This window comes from Pinus tabuliformis, chromosome 3_1 (assembly GCF_031772625.1).
Source record: "Pinus tabuliformis cultivar Carrire ecotype Pingquan chromosome 3_1, CPIR1, whole genome shotgun sequence".
NCBI lineage: Eukaryota > Viridiplantae > Streptophyta > Pinopsida > Pinales > Pinaceae > Pinus > Pinus tabuliformis.
This window is the reverse complement of record NC_142301.1, coordinates 777499627-777514259: the sequence shown is the minus strand read 5'-3', so window position 1 is coordinate 777514259 and position 14633 is coordinate 777499627.

The following is a 14633-nucleotide window of genomic DNA, read 5'->3' as shown; positions in this document are numbered from 1 at the left end:
TCATCGTAGAGTTTAAATATATAGGAAAAATAGGAATATTTCTATATACACCCATGAAAACATCCATTGCAAATTTTATATATTGATGAAAAATAAGAATATGTCCATTAAAGCTCTTGTAAAATACTTTTCGAATTCACCACAAGTAAACCACAAATATATTTTCGTCACCATTCAAGTTCATAAATAGTATAGAGTTTAAACTCATTTTTCAAAATCTCCATAAGTAAAATAAGTGTGTGAAAATCATTGAGAGATATTCATCCCATTATAATTCAAAGAAAACTCCATGTCCAAACTTGCCATAGAAAAAATAACGTATTCAAGTTAACTATGGAGATAAATGCCCATTAAAATTCATCCTAGAGAAAAATCCCTTGTTAGAGAAAAATATTCTATTAAATTTTTAATATCTCAACTCGATAACGTTCAATATATTTATCTTTCACTTTTGTAGGTCACTTAACCCCAAACATAATTTCTGGTAAAGAAAACACTTCATTCTCTATATAAACATTTGAATGTTGTCCACAATGATAATGATTAACAAACATTTTTAAAGTCACAGTTTAAAAACTATTGGTGAATCACATTATTTGATTAACAAACATTTTTAAAGTCACAGTTTAAAAACTATTGGTGAATCACATTATTTGATTTAGTTTCTCTAGTTCAAATTTACCTAAAAAATATCTTAGGACATAGCTTTGATAGGTGCAAAAGCTTCTCTTACCTTCTATTTATGCGGGTATTTTTACCCCTTTAATTATGGCCTTTTATCCTTTTTATTATCTAATTTTAAGGACTCATTAAAGGCATCTCTAATAGATTTTCTAGTAAATTTTCACTTGTTTTCATACCAAGATATGGTCATCCTATTATTCTTTCAGCATAACACCTCAATAGGTAATTTTCTAATGTAGAAAAGATGATTGCCATAAATTATGATATAACTCTCTGATATTGTTTTTATATGATATGACTTTTAATTCACTATTAAGTTCTTTAATAAAATATCATCTTTATTTTTTTCAAAATTTAATTGAAACATAATTAAGTAAATTATTTGTAACCAATTTCAATCAAGAACAATTAAATGCAAATAATTTCAATGGAATACCATTTTATCAAAATGTCTAAGAAAAATATTCTATGTTGCATTATAAGGAAAATAAATAAATAAACAAAAAAAAAAAACAAAGTAAATTAAAAGTAAAAGTAAAATGTAATTAATGGAATACAATAGAACTCATCCAAACCCAACTAGTGTAAATCATGAAGAATCTAGCTGATGGAAAATATATCGAAATGAAATTAAACTAACAAGGGTTAACCATTGTTAACAAAATTCAACCAAAAGAAATTGCAGTGAAATGCAAGAAAGCATATTTAGCAATAGGGAACCATGGTAAGGTCTATTTAATAATTTTCCATATTAAACCATTATGAAAAATGTGAACAAGATATAAGGATACTAGTCAAAATCAATAATTGTTAATCATAATTTGCCTTCGTCAACATAGTAACTAGTAGCCAACAATGAACACCAAACATCATTGACAATAATTAATAGAAAAAAACATCATCTATGTCCACAGTCTACATGGCCAACCGTTTTTAATTATGTTGTCATGCCAAGGTATATATCCTCCTAAATTAGTACTATTCAAATGTTGCAATATGTTATAATATTATAATCAATGATATTTCCAACTTCTACTATAACCTTGTTAGAAATACTAGAAGGTGTGTGGGGGGTGGCTGAATCAGTATTTCATGCTTAATTGAGTTTTACCCAATTTACAGTTTTCTTTGAAATGTTAACTAAAACATCATTGACAATAGATATAAACATAAGAAGTGAACAATGAGTATCGTAGAATCATAAAGTCATGTGATTCATAACATCAACAAGTCAACATACACTCTTAGATATGATCATCAGATCTTAGTTAGAAAAAACAACTTTGAAAAACCGCCACTATTTTTGTCTTTGTCTTATTCTTATTATTATAAAGAAAAACTTCTTTTACATATTGCATCTGCACAAACTTATACTAGTACAAAAAATCCTACCTACTAGAGGTTATCACCTGCTATTGTTTCTTCAGCTAGCACTCGAAGTAAGCCACTACTCCTTGATTAAGTTATCAAGAAACCACATAAAGGAAAATACTAGTCGTTGTATAAGTTCTCTTACCATTATCAGAAGGAATCTACCACTCCCTTACAGAAGGCTACAAACTTCATAATTCTTGTGGACCTTGTTTCATAATATCTCGCATAGGATCCACCCACAACAAAACCCAAATCTTAAAGTCCATGTTTAATCTATTTTTCAAACTAGACACACTTACAACAATATGCTCGTAAGACTGACTACAAAACCAATCCTCTTGCCAATATCCATTCTTATCGCCACATTACAACTTTATCTTCATTAAACCTTCACTTGACAATTAGTAGCAAAAATAATTTCAATAATACAAAATCCTCTCTATAGCAAATATAAATTCTACATACATCTCTCTATAAAATATGAAAATATCAATGACAAGCAGTAGCGAGCATAGAAGTGTGATCATTAAAACCTTCATATGACACTAGCTAGTGGCATACACTTGAGATATGACAATACATCTCCATTCAATGCTCATTAAGTTGAATAAAAAGGTAACATAACTCTCCCCTCAATACATCGATAATCAAATGAGACACAACAAAATTAACTCATACACAAGTTCACCCATCTAACAATCAATGGAAGTAAATAATACTAAAAAAAATTCATTTATTTGGATCAACCTCCTAATACTCTACTCATAACTCTAGCATCCAACACTTTTACTCAACTCAAACCCAAACATTACACTATCTAGAATGCACCTAGCCACATATATTATACTCGTCATATCTACCTTACATTATAGCCATATAAGACATAGAAGTTACATTGTAGCAACTTCTCATCTGTACAACAATCTCAGATATCTATTACAAATAATACCTTTATTTCAAAGTAACAATGGCATCCCCTACACCAATGCACTATCAGTCTCTAATCATCATAAAATGCTATATATTCTACTACAGATGGGACAAGCAACTACAATCATAACTCTACCATAAAAATAATTAATACTTTGTCCAAACTTTGGCTTTTATCACTACAAGAAAGGTACTAATATGAGTTCAACAACTTATCACCAAACTCTAACATTGAACATGTTTAGCTACTCTCCAGCTACCAAAGCACACTTATTACTCCACCTCAACTATTAAACATTTGTAAATTCATCAATTCTCTGCAATTTCATATGTACAGGCTCATGACATACTTCAATTATAGGTGATATAGATATCTATTACAAGTACACATTATTTCTGCTAACAACAGTCGAATAGGAATGAACCAAAGGTCAAAATTCAACCCATATGCAACATACATACTATTTTGCTTGCATAGATCTTCATTAGTTATCTAAACAAAACAAATCTATGCTCAATCGCACCCTAGCCCCTCAATCCACATTCAATTTTTCAGCTACTCATCATCCCAAGACATATCATATTGTATTTTTTCTTCGAAACCATACTATTTTACTATGACATACCATCACACTAATGATTAGTCCAATTGCACTACAATTATTGTATCTCTATATGTTGGGAAGCTAACACAATTTCCTTTTTCCCTACACTGACAATGTTAATTATTGTATGCAACCAATGTACAATTTACAAAATTATATATATATATATATATATATATATATATATATATATATATATATATATATATATATATATTATCTTTCCAAATGCTTGATATATATTTCAGTCTCTCCTCTGAACTGGATCAATAAGTATAAACTACCTTCACAAATCTCATACCACTTATTGTGGTCCACTTCTTGGGTGTAAATAAAACCAAATTCTAGAACATTCAACGCATCCCACAAGATTAATCATTCCAATAATTAATTGTGCACTACAACAAATGTAATCATTGAAGATCAAAAAAGAAATTACCATTAGTATTACTTGAATCACTCTCTCAATTTCACTTTGAAACATAGTCCACACAGAAATGTGATTCTGAAAGATAATATAGAGGCTTGGGGGATGATTTACGATTGGAAAAACCATTTGTAATGTTTGATGGTTTTCAAGATGACCTCAAATTCGTACCATATTGTTTAAAAATTATTTAACCATGTAGATCCAAACTTCAATTAATGGACCAAAAGATCATTTTATTAATAATGGTGCTCCCACCTTCATAATGGACCAAATTCGAAATAAAATATAGATAGATGATAACTAACTTAGACCGAGGTGAATTGATCAGGGTAATAATTTCATTATTAAAATTAAAGGCATTCAAACCATTCAACGAATTAACATTTTAATATGTCCATCGAAGGATCACTTATCAAGTCAAACCAATCTACACAGTCTAAAATAATGTGTTAACTTTCTTCCATGATTAATTGTATAGTACATTACTTAGCCACTTGTGTTCGTACCAAACCAATACGTGAACATTCTCAGTGAATCTATGGGAAATTTCATTAGTTTGGCCCATGGTATTACAAGAGAATCAAGTTCTTGTAGATCACCTTCTCACCTATAGAATAATTATGGTGGCATTTGATTCCATTAGTAAGTCTTGTTGGTCTACTACAGGAATATCAAAGTCATGTTCTTCTATAGTTCGGAAACCAAACATGCCATCATTTGAGATAGTCAATATACCACATATAGCTATGTTGTAATAGAAATTCATCATCGAGACTTGACATCAATGGAAACTTGCCATAATACTAATAATCTCCCCCTTTGGCATTGATGCCAACCTCCTGCAAAACACAAAGTAATCATATCCTTCTCTCTCCCCATTTGACATCAATGGCAAAGGGTAATGTCATGTAAGATCTCTGAAAGTATTCTTATGTTCATCTACAAAATCCACTAATTAACAACACTAGCAAAACCTTCATCTTGCTAAATCCAACAACACAAACTCTACTACTTTGGCCAACAAGTCAACAAGTAGCATAATGTCGCTTCTTCAACTTATACACACGGAACATCATAAATCTCTATTATGATACACTTAAAATAAGATATTGTCAAATAATACATGGAAATGCATGACAAAATCATTCAATTGTATCTTTTCCGTTTCTTCTAGCAGGGGAACATAATGCCAACAATGAATAGTTGAAATGATTGGAGCATATAAGATGCTCTTCTTGGACTTATGTCATCTCTTCATTTATAATTATTTTGTCACAGCCCTAATTTCAATAGCTTCAGTAGATGCAACATTTGTAGCATAAGCCTTGTAGCATGCAATCAGTATCAAACGACAGACATCATATACTTTAAGAATGTAATATTTTTCCACTAATTGATCAGAAACCCTAGGTGCATGCATCATTCTACAATGATACTACTTTCCAAAGCACATGGATAGTGGTACAATATGAAAAATGACCCTTGCTCTCAACATGAAAAATACAAGGTTTACAGAAAAATGGTTTTCATGACAAGTACAACATTCCTTTTCACCCATGAAAACAATAAATTCATCAGCTACAAGAAATATGAGTGAAAACAAATAAGACAAGTAGATTACATTCCTTGAAACCCTACAAACAAGAATATATCCCTGTGATCTCATTATACCTCCAATAAGAAGGTTTATCCTATGGACCTTACCATGCATGAGGAATCTAGTACACCATGCTACTGTTGCTACTACTCTTCATCAAGCTGCTATATTACTGCCATTAGCTCCCCCTCATATTCTTTCAATCTTCTATGATAGTAGTTGGGATTTTCTTCCTTCATTAAAAATATGAAGAAGAGCCTTTGCTTTTAGTCTCTTATTTCTTTTGGTATTTTTCCTCAATACATAAAAATTAATTGTATTTATATTCCTTGAGCTATTATATTTCCAATGTATTATTATATAATTTTGCATCCTTTTGAAGTGAATATGACTACATGTCTTCTATCAGTCCTTTCACTTGCACTCAGTGTGTTACCATCTAAACCTTCAACTATAAGACATCAACAATTCAAATTTTTAACAAGAAGGTTGGCTTTGCCTTTCCCAATTGCTTTTGCAGGTGTATTGTTTCCAAGAATAACCTCACCACCTTGGTTTTCTTTAAAGATATAAATATACTCATATCTCCATACATGTGATTAGGACATCCTTTGTCTATGTACCAATGATCATCTTCTTCAAATGCACATAGTGCAAGGCCACACTTCACTTGTTTCTTTTCCTTTTTCTTCATATGATGACTGTTGATGGGGGGATATTCTTAAGGTCTTTCAATAAATGAATTATTTTTTAGTTGATTCTCTTCGATAGATTCCACCTGATGTATAAAATTTTTAGAATAATTCATTCACTTTCTCCTCCATTATTTTTCCACACATCTCAATTTTTGCATGTACAATAACCTTTGTGACTAGAGAAAGGGAAAAAAGGATCATATTACTAATGTGTCATGTTCCTTTCATTTCTATGTGACCTGAAATATATAAAGTTATGAAAAAAGAATTTTCTTGTAAAAAACTAGCCTTTAGATAAACTTGCATACCTAGTAATCAATGATATTCTTATGGAGATATTGTTTGCTTGAGATCCACATAATATTCTTTTGCAATCAACTACAATGTGTCCAAAGTTGTGATGGATAAAACACCCAATATCATTGAGCAAGGGAGAGAATGAATCATTTTTTATTCTTTGGATGTCTACATTTATGCCAAACTCATTATTGGGAGAAAAATATTTTCTTTTAAAAGTCAGTTTCCTTGGTTGTTGGTTTTGTTGCCTACTTGATTCTCTACTAGGGCTTTCAGAATATGATTTTTTGTCTCTAAAAATTCCTACACATGCTTGTGAAATGGATTCTCCCTTCACAGTTTCATGAAAACCAAGGCCTAATTTAATGGGGGGAGACATTTGATTGCTAAGAAGATTTTCCAATATCTTGGTACTGTCTTGAAATCTCAACTGCTTGTCCTTTTATGCTAATTTACTTCTTAATGAGATTGTCTCTATTTCTAATTTCTCACAGTCATCCTAATTTTATTTTAGATTATATTTTATTTCTTCTTTCAATTTTCATGCCTCTTCCATTTGGGTTCTTAACTCCATAATTTCCATTTTAAGCTCATTTTCTTAGTCTTCAAATACCCGAAGTAGATTGATATTTCATTTATTTGAATTTTCTATTTCGTACTTTAGATAGATGATCTTAGCTTCAATTCCTTCACAATGTCTTTTCCTTCTGTTAAGTTGTTTAGTCACTATTGATGCATATTATGATTCATCATGATCCGTTCTTTCATATACTTTCAACTTTTTCTTGAGACTATCAATCCTTTTCAATGCAAAAATAAATTTTATTATAAGATTAAATTATTATATAAGATTGCATCTTTTGAGTCTGTAACTCCATCTCATATGATGGAAGTTATTTCATGGCCATACTCATATTCTAATAGGCTATAATTTTCTTGCTTGGATACAATGAATGTTTCAAAAGCAATATTAGTTGTTAGCTTACCTGATAAGTGAACTTCTTTCATAATTATAGTTATTTCATTGTTTTCTTCTTCAGGGATGGCCTACGTGTTATTTTGGTATACCCTTTGCAGATTAAAAATTCATAGATTTCTCAATTTGTAAATTACGTAAGCTACAAAAGATTGTATTTATCACTTGGTCATTCTTCTATAGTTCTTGACTTGATGAGGTAGTTCCAGTATAACCATTACATACTAAATGGTGAACATTAGATCCAACGGATATTAACCTAGAGTTCATTCTTCAATGCAATTCCTGATAATTTTCATCATTGTGTATAAGCATACCTTGATTATCCATAGTTCCTTACATGATGTCTTCCACTATTGATTCTCCTTGATCGATAATTGTAGATGTTCCACTACATGTGATACATCGATAGCATTGTCACAATTTTCCTGGATTTACTTCTTCCTTTGAGTTATCCTCTTCCTGCACTTCCTTACATTTTTCATTATATATTCTTCAATATATTAAATCAATTACTGAAGGACCTACTATGATACCAATTGTGAGATATACTGAAAAAGGGGGAGGTTGAATGAGTATTTTGTGTTGAATCAAATTTTATTGAGTTTACACTTTACCTTGCAATGTTAAATGAAACATCCTTGATAATAGATATAATCACAATGAGTAAACCATGAAAAACATATAATCATAAACCATGAGAAGCCTATAATTCTAAAGGCATGTCAACCATAACATTAACAAGTCAACATACACATCATCACATAGGAACACCAAATATTAGGTGGAAAGCTCAACTGGAAAAATCCATAGTTGTTGTTGTCTCTACCTTCTTCTTATTGTTTTGAAGAAAACCTTCTTTTACATATTGCACTAACAAAAATTCATACCAGTGCATATGGTTGTACCTTATGGATGCTACCAATTCCTACTATTTATGTAGATACCGTTGAAAGAAAGCCACTATTCCCTCATCAAGTTCTCTGGCCACCACCAGAAGGAAGCTACAATTTCCTATATAAGTTATTTGATCGCTACTGGAAGGAAGCTATCACTCCCTTACTAAAGGCTTCAACCCTCATACACCTTGTCGACCTCATTTTAGTATCTTTCACACTCGATCCACCTATAACAAAAACCAAATCTTGTAGGCCATGTTTCATGAAATTTTCAAACTGGACCCACTTAGAATAGTATGGTCATAAAACTAACTAGAAAGCTAATTCTATTTTCAGTATCCAATCTTCTCACTACAATATAATTCTATAGTCATCAAATATTCACTTCAAAATCAATAGCAAAACAACTTTCAATAGTAAAAAATCCTCTCTACAATAAATATAACTTCAACATACACCTCTACGAAATATGAACATATCAATGACAAGAAACATATAACATAACAATCTGATCATCAAAGCACATCCAACATCATCATAATTCTCTCAACCTTATGGACCTTATCATTCATGTGGAATATTGTACACCATGTTAATGTTGCTACTACTCTTCATCAAGCTGCTATACTATTGCTATTATCTCCCCCTCAGATTTTGCCAATATTCTCTGCTAGTAGTTGCGATTTTCTTCCTTCATTCAAAATATGAAGAAGAGTCTTTGTTTTTAGTCTCTTATTTCTTTTGGTATTTTTCTTCAATACATAAAAATTATTTGTATTTATGATTCCTTTAGCTATACTATTTTGAATGTATTATTATATAATTTTTCATCCTCTTGAAGTGAATATGACTACATGTCTTCTATCAGTCCTTTCACTTGCACTCAATATGTTACCATCTAAGCCTTCAACTATAATACATCAAAAACAATTCAAATTTTTAACAACAAGGTTGTCTTTACCTTTCCCAATCACTTTTGCAGGTGCATTGTTTCCAGGAATAAAATTACCACCTTAGTTTTCTTTAAAGGTATAAATCCACTCGTGTCTCCATACATGTGATGAGAACATCCTTTGTCTATGTCCTAATCATCATCTTCTTCAAATTCACATAGTGCAAGGCCTCACTTCACTTGTTTCTTTTCCTTTTTCTTCATATGATGATTGTTGATGGAGGAATCTTCTTAAGGTCTTTAAATAAATGAATTATTGTTCAGTTGATTCTCTTGGATAGGTTCCACCTAATGTATAAATTTTCTAAAATAATTCATTGCCTTTCTCCTCCATCATTTTTCCACATGTCTAAATTTTTTCATGTACAATAACCTTTGTGACAAGAGAAAGGGAAAAAAGGATCATAGTAATTATGCGTCATGTTCCCTTCATTTCTATATGATCTGTAATATATAGATTTATGAAAAAATAATTTCCTTGTAAAACAATAGCCTTGAGATAAACTTGAATACCTATTAATCAATGATATTCTTATGGAGATATTGTTTTCTTGAGATCTGCATAATTTTCTTTTGCAATCTACTATAATCTGTCCAAAGTTGTGATGGATAAAACGCTCAATATCATTGATCAAGGGAGGCAATGAATCATTTTTTATTCTTTGGATGTCTACATTTATGCCAAACTTTTTATTGGGAGAAAAATATTTTCTTTGAAAAGTTGGTTTCCTTGGTTGGTGGTTCTGCTGCCTACTTGATTCTCTACTAGTGATTTCAGAATCTGATTTTTTGTCTCTAAAACTTCCTACACATCCTTGTGAGATGGATTCTCCCTTCACCATTTGACAGCTAAGAAGATTTTCCAATATCTTGATACTGTCTTGAAACCTCAAATGCTTGTCCTTTTCTGCTAATTTACTTCTTAATGAGCTTACCTCTATTTCTAATTTCTCATAGTCATCCAAATTTTCTTTTAGCTTATTTTTTATTTCTTCTCCCAATTTTCTTGCCTTTTCCATCTGGGTTCTTAACTCCATAATTTCCATTTTAAGCTCATTTTCTTGTTCTTCAAATACCCGAAGTAGATTCGTATTTCATTTATTTGAATTTTCTATATCGTACTTTAGATTGATGATCTCAGCATCAATTCCTTCACAACGTCTTTTCCTTCCATTAAGTTGTTTGGTCACTATTGCAACATCTTCTGATTCATCATGATACCTGCTTTCATATACTTGCAAATTTTCCTTGAGACTATCAATCCTTTTCAATGCAAAAACCAATTTTATTCTAAGACTAAATTAATTATATAAGTTTTTATCTTTTGAATAGGTAACTCCATCTGATATGATGGAAGTTATTTCATGGCCATAGTCGTATTCTAATATGCTATAATTTTCTTCCTTGGATACATTGAATGTTTCAAAAGTAAGATTTCTTGTTAACTTACCTGATGAGTGAACTTCTTTTGTAACTATATTTCTTTCATGGTTTTCTTCTTCATGTATGGCCTACACGTTATTGTGGTACATCCTTTGCAGATTAAAAATGCATAAATTTCTCAAGTTGTAAATTACTTAAGCTACAAAAGATTGTATTTATCACCAAGTCATTCTTCTATAGTTCTTGACTTGATGAGGTAATTTTAGTATAACCATTACATATTAAATGGTGAACATTAGATCCAAGGGATATTAACATAGATTTCATTCTTCATTTCAATTCCTGATAATTTGCATCAATGAGTAGAAGCATACCTTGATTATCCATAGTTCCTTACATTAGGTATTCCACTACTGATTCTCCTTGATCGATAATTGTAGATGTTCCACTACATGTGTTAGATCGATTTCATTTTTCACAATTTTCTTGAATTTACTTCTTCCTTCAAGTTATCTTCTTCTTGCGCTTCCTTACATGATCCATTATATCAACTTCGGGATATTATATTGATTCCCGAAGGACATACTATGATACCAATTGTGAGATATATTGAGAAAGGGGTGGATGAATGAGTATTTTGTGTTGAATCAACTTTTACCTAGTTTATACTTTACTTTGCAATTTTAAATAAAACAACATTGATAATAGATATAATCATAAGAAGTAAACCATGAACAACATATAATCATAAATCATGAGAATCCTATAAAAATAAAGGGATGTCAACCATCACATTAACAAATTGACACACACACCATCACATAGGAACACCAAATATTAGGTGGAAACCCCAATTGGGAAAAGCCACAGTTATTTTTGTCTCTGCCTTCTACTTACTGTTATGAAGAAAACCTTCTTTTACATATTACACTGACAAATATTTCTACCAGTGGATATGGTTGTACCTTATGGAGGCTACCAACGCCTATTACTTTTTCAGATACCATTGAAAGAAAGCAATCATTCCCTTATCAAGTTCTCTGGCCACGACGAGAAGGAAGCTACAATATCCTATATAAGTTATTTGACCACTACTAGAAGGAAGCTATCACTCCCTTACTAAAGGCTCCAACCCTCATACTCCTTGTGGACATCATTTTAGAATCTTTAGCACTCAATCCACCTATGACAAAAACCAAATCTTGTAGGCCATGTTTCATGAAATTTTCAAATTGGACCCACTTAGAATAATATGGTCATAAAAATAACTAGAAAACTAATCCTCTTTTCAATATCCAATATGATCACTACAATACAACTCTATCATCATCAAATATTCACTTGAAAATCAATTGCAAAACAACTCTCAACAATAAAAAATCCTGTCTACAACAAATACAACTTCTACACACATCTCTAGAAAATATGAACATATCAATGACAAGAAACATATAGCTTAACAATCTGATCATCAAAGCACATCCAACATCATCACAATTCTCTCAACCTTATGGACCTTATCACGAAATTAGCTAGCAACATGCACTAGATATATGATAATACATCTCCATTCAATATTCATCAAGTTGAATACAAAGGTAACAAAATTTTGACCCTCAATACGTTGACAGTCAAGTGAGATAAACCAACATTATCTCATACACAACTCAACTCATTTAAGCATCAATGGCAATAAAAAATACTCCAACACTTTCATTACTTTGACTCAAACTCCTAATACTATGTTGACAACTCTAGTAGCGAACACTTTGTCTCAACTCAAACCCAAATAATACACTATCCAAAATGCACCTATAAGCATATATTATACTGATCTAATCTACTGGCCATTGTACCCATAAAAGACATAGTAGTTACATTATGGTAGCCTATCATGTGCATAGTGATCTCATATCTTTGTTACCAACAAATAATTTGATTTCAATGTAACAATGGTATCCCCTGCATCAACACACTATTAGCCTCTCATCAACATCAAACACTATAAATTTTTCTACATATGGGGCAAGCAACTACACTGGGAACTCTGGCATATAAATCATTATTCCTTTGTCCAAACTTCGGCTTTGATCACTACAAGCAAGGTACTAATCGCAACTCAAGAACACATCACCAAATGCATCCTAACAACAATATCGCATCATATTCTAACTTTCAAATATGCAATCTTGCAAATTACAAAGTCATAACAACAACTATCTAGGAATAATCTGTTATATAACAATATGTAATTCCTCTAAGAGCATACAAGGTAGATACATCTACAAAATAAAAATATAAATCAATGAAACTCATTTAGCATTATTTACACTTCTACCATTTTTGTTAGCTATGATTTGTCATAAAACTATTGGATCATCATTATATGCTATGATTATTAGGTCTAATCTCATTTGTTATAGCTTTAGGCAAGCCTCCAAATTGTTGTCCAACATTGAACACATTGAACTACTCTCCAACTCTTCAAACACACTTAATATTTTTCCTTAGCTAATACACATTTGCAATTCATCAATTCTCTATGATCTCATACACATAACATCACAAGATACTTCAGCTATAGGTGATACAAACATTTTCTACATATATGCATTGTTTATGCTAATACTTCTCAAATAGGCGCAGACCAAACCTTAACATTCAACGTGTATGCACCATGTATTCTTTGTCACACCCATATATCTTCATCACTTACCTGAAGAAAAAAAATATATGCTCAAGTTCACCCAACTTGTCAATTCACATTCAATTACTTAGCTACTCATCATCCCATGACATATCAAACTATATTTTTTATTCAAAACTATATCTAATATTCTGACATTCCATCACACTAATTCTTAGTCCAATAAAACTTTAGTTTTGGTATCTTTGTATGTTGGATAGTTAAAGTGTTTCATTTTTCCTTACACTAACAATGTTTATCATTGTAACCAACCATTATTAAATTTACCAAATGAAATATATATGTTACCTTTCCCAAATCTTGATTTTCATTATGTTATATCCTCTTAATTTGATCAGTAAGTACACAGAACCTTAATAAAAATCGTACCACTTAACCCATGATGTTATCCACTACTTCGATATAAATAAAACCATGATCTAGAAAATTTAAAGCATCCCACCAGATCAATCATTTGAGTGATTAAATGTGCATTACATCAAATGTAATCATTGAATATCAAATAAGCAATGACCATTAAAATTACTTGGATCACTCTCTGGATTGCACTTTGAAATCAGATCCACACACAAATGTAATTATGATATATAATTTATAGTCTTGGGGGGGTGATTTACCATGGGAACAAACCATTTGCAATGTTTGATGCATTTCAAGCTCGCCTCAGATTTAGACAAGATTGTGTAAAAAATATTTAACCATGTAAACCTAGACTTCAATTAATGGACCAAAATATCATTTCATTAATAATGGTTCCCACTCCTCATCGATGGACCAAAGGTGAAATCAAACATAGATCGATGCTAACTAACTTAGACGAAGGAGAACAGATTAAGTGATCCTAATTTCATTATTAAAGTTTAAGGAGTTCACACCCTTCAACTGATTAATATTTTAATATTTCCATCAAAGGATCATTGATCAAGTTGAAGCCATCTACAAAGTCCAAAATAATGTGTTAAATTTTAGCCATGATTAGTTATATATTGTGTTCCTTGTCCTGTTCCACTCATACAAAAAACCAGTGTGTGAACCTTCTTAGTGAATATGTGGGAAATGTGGGAAATTTGATTGATTTGGTCCATCATATTATAGGAGAATCAA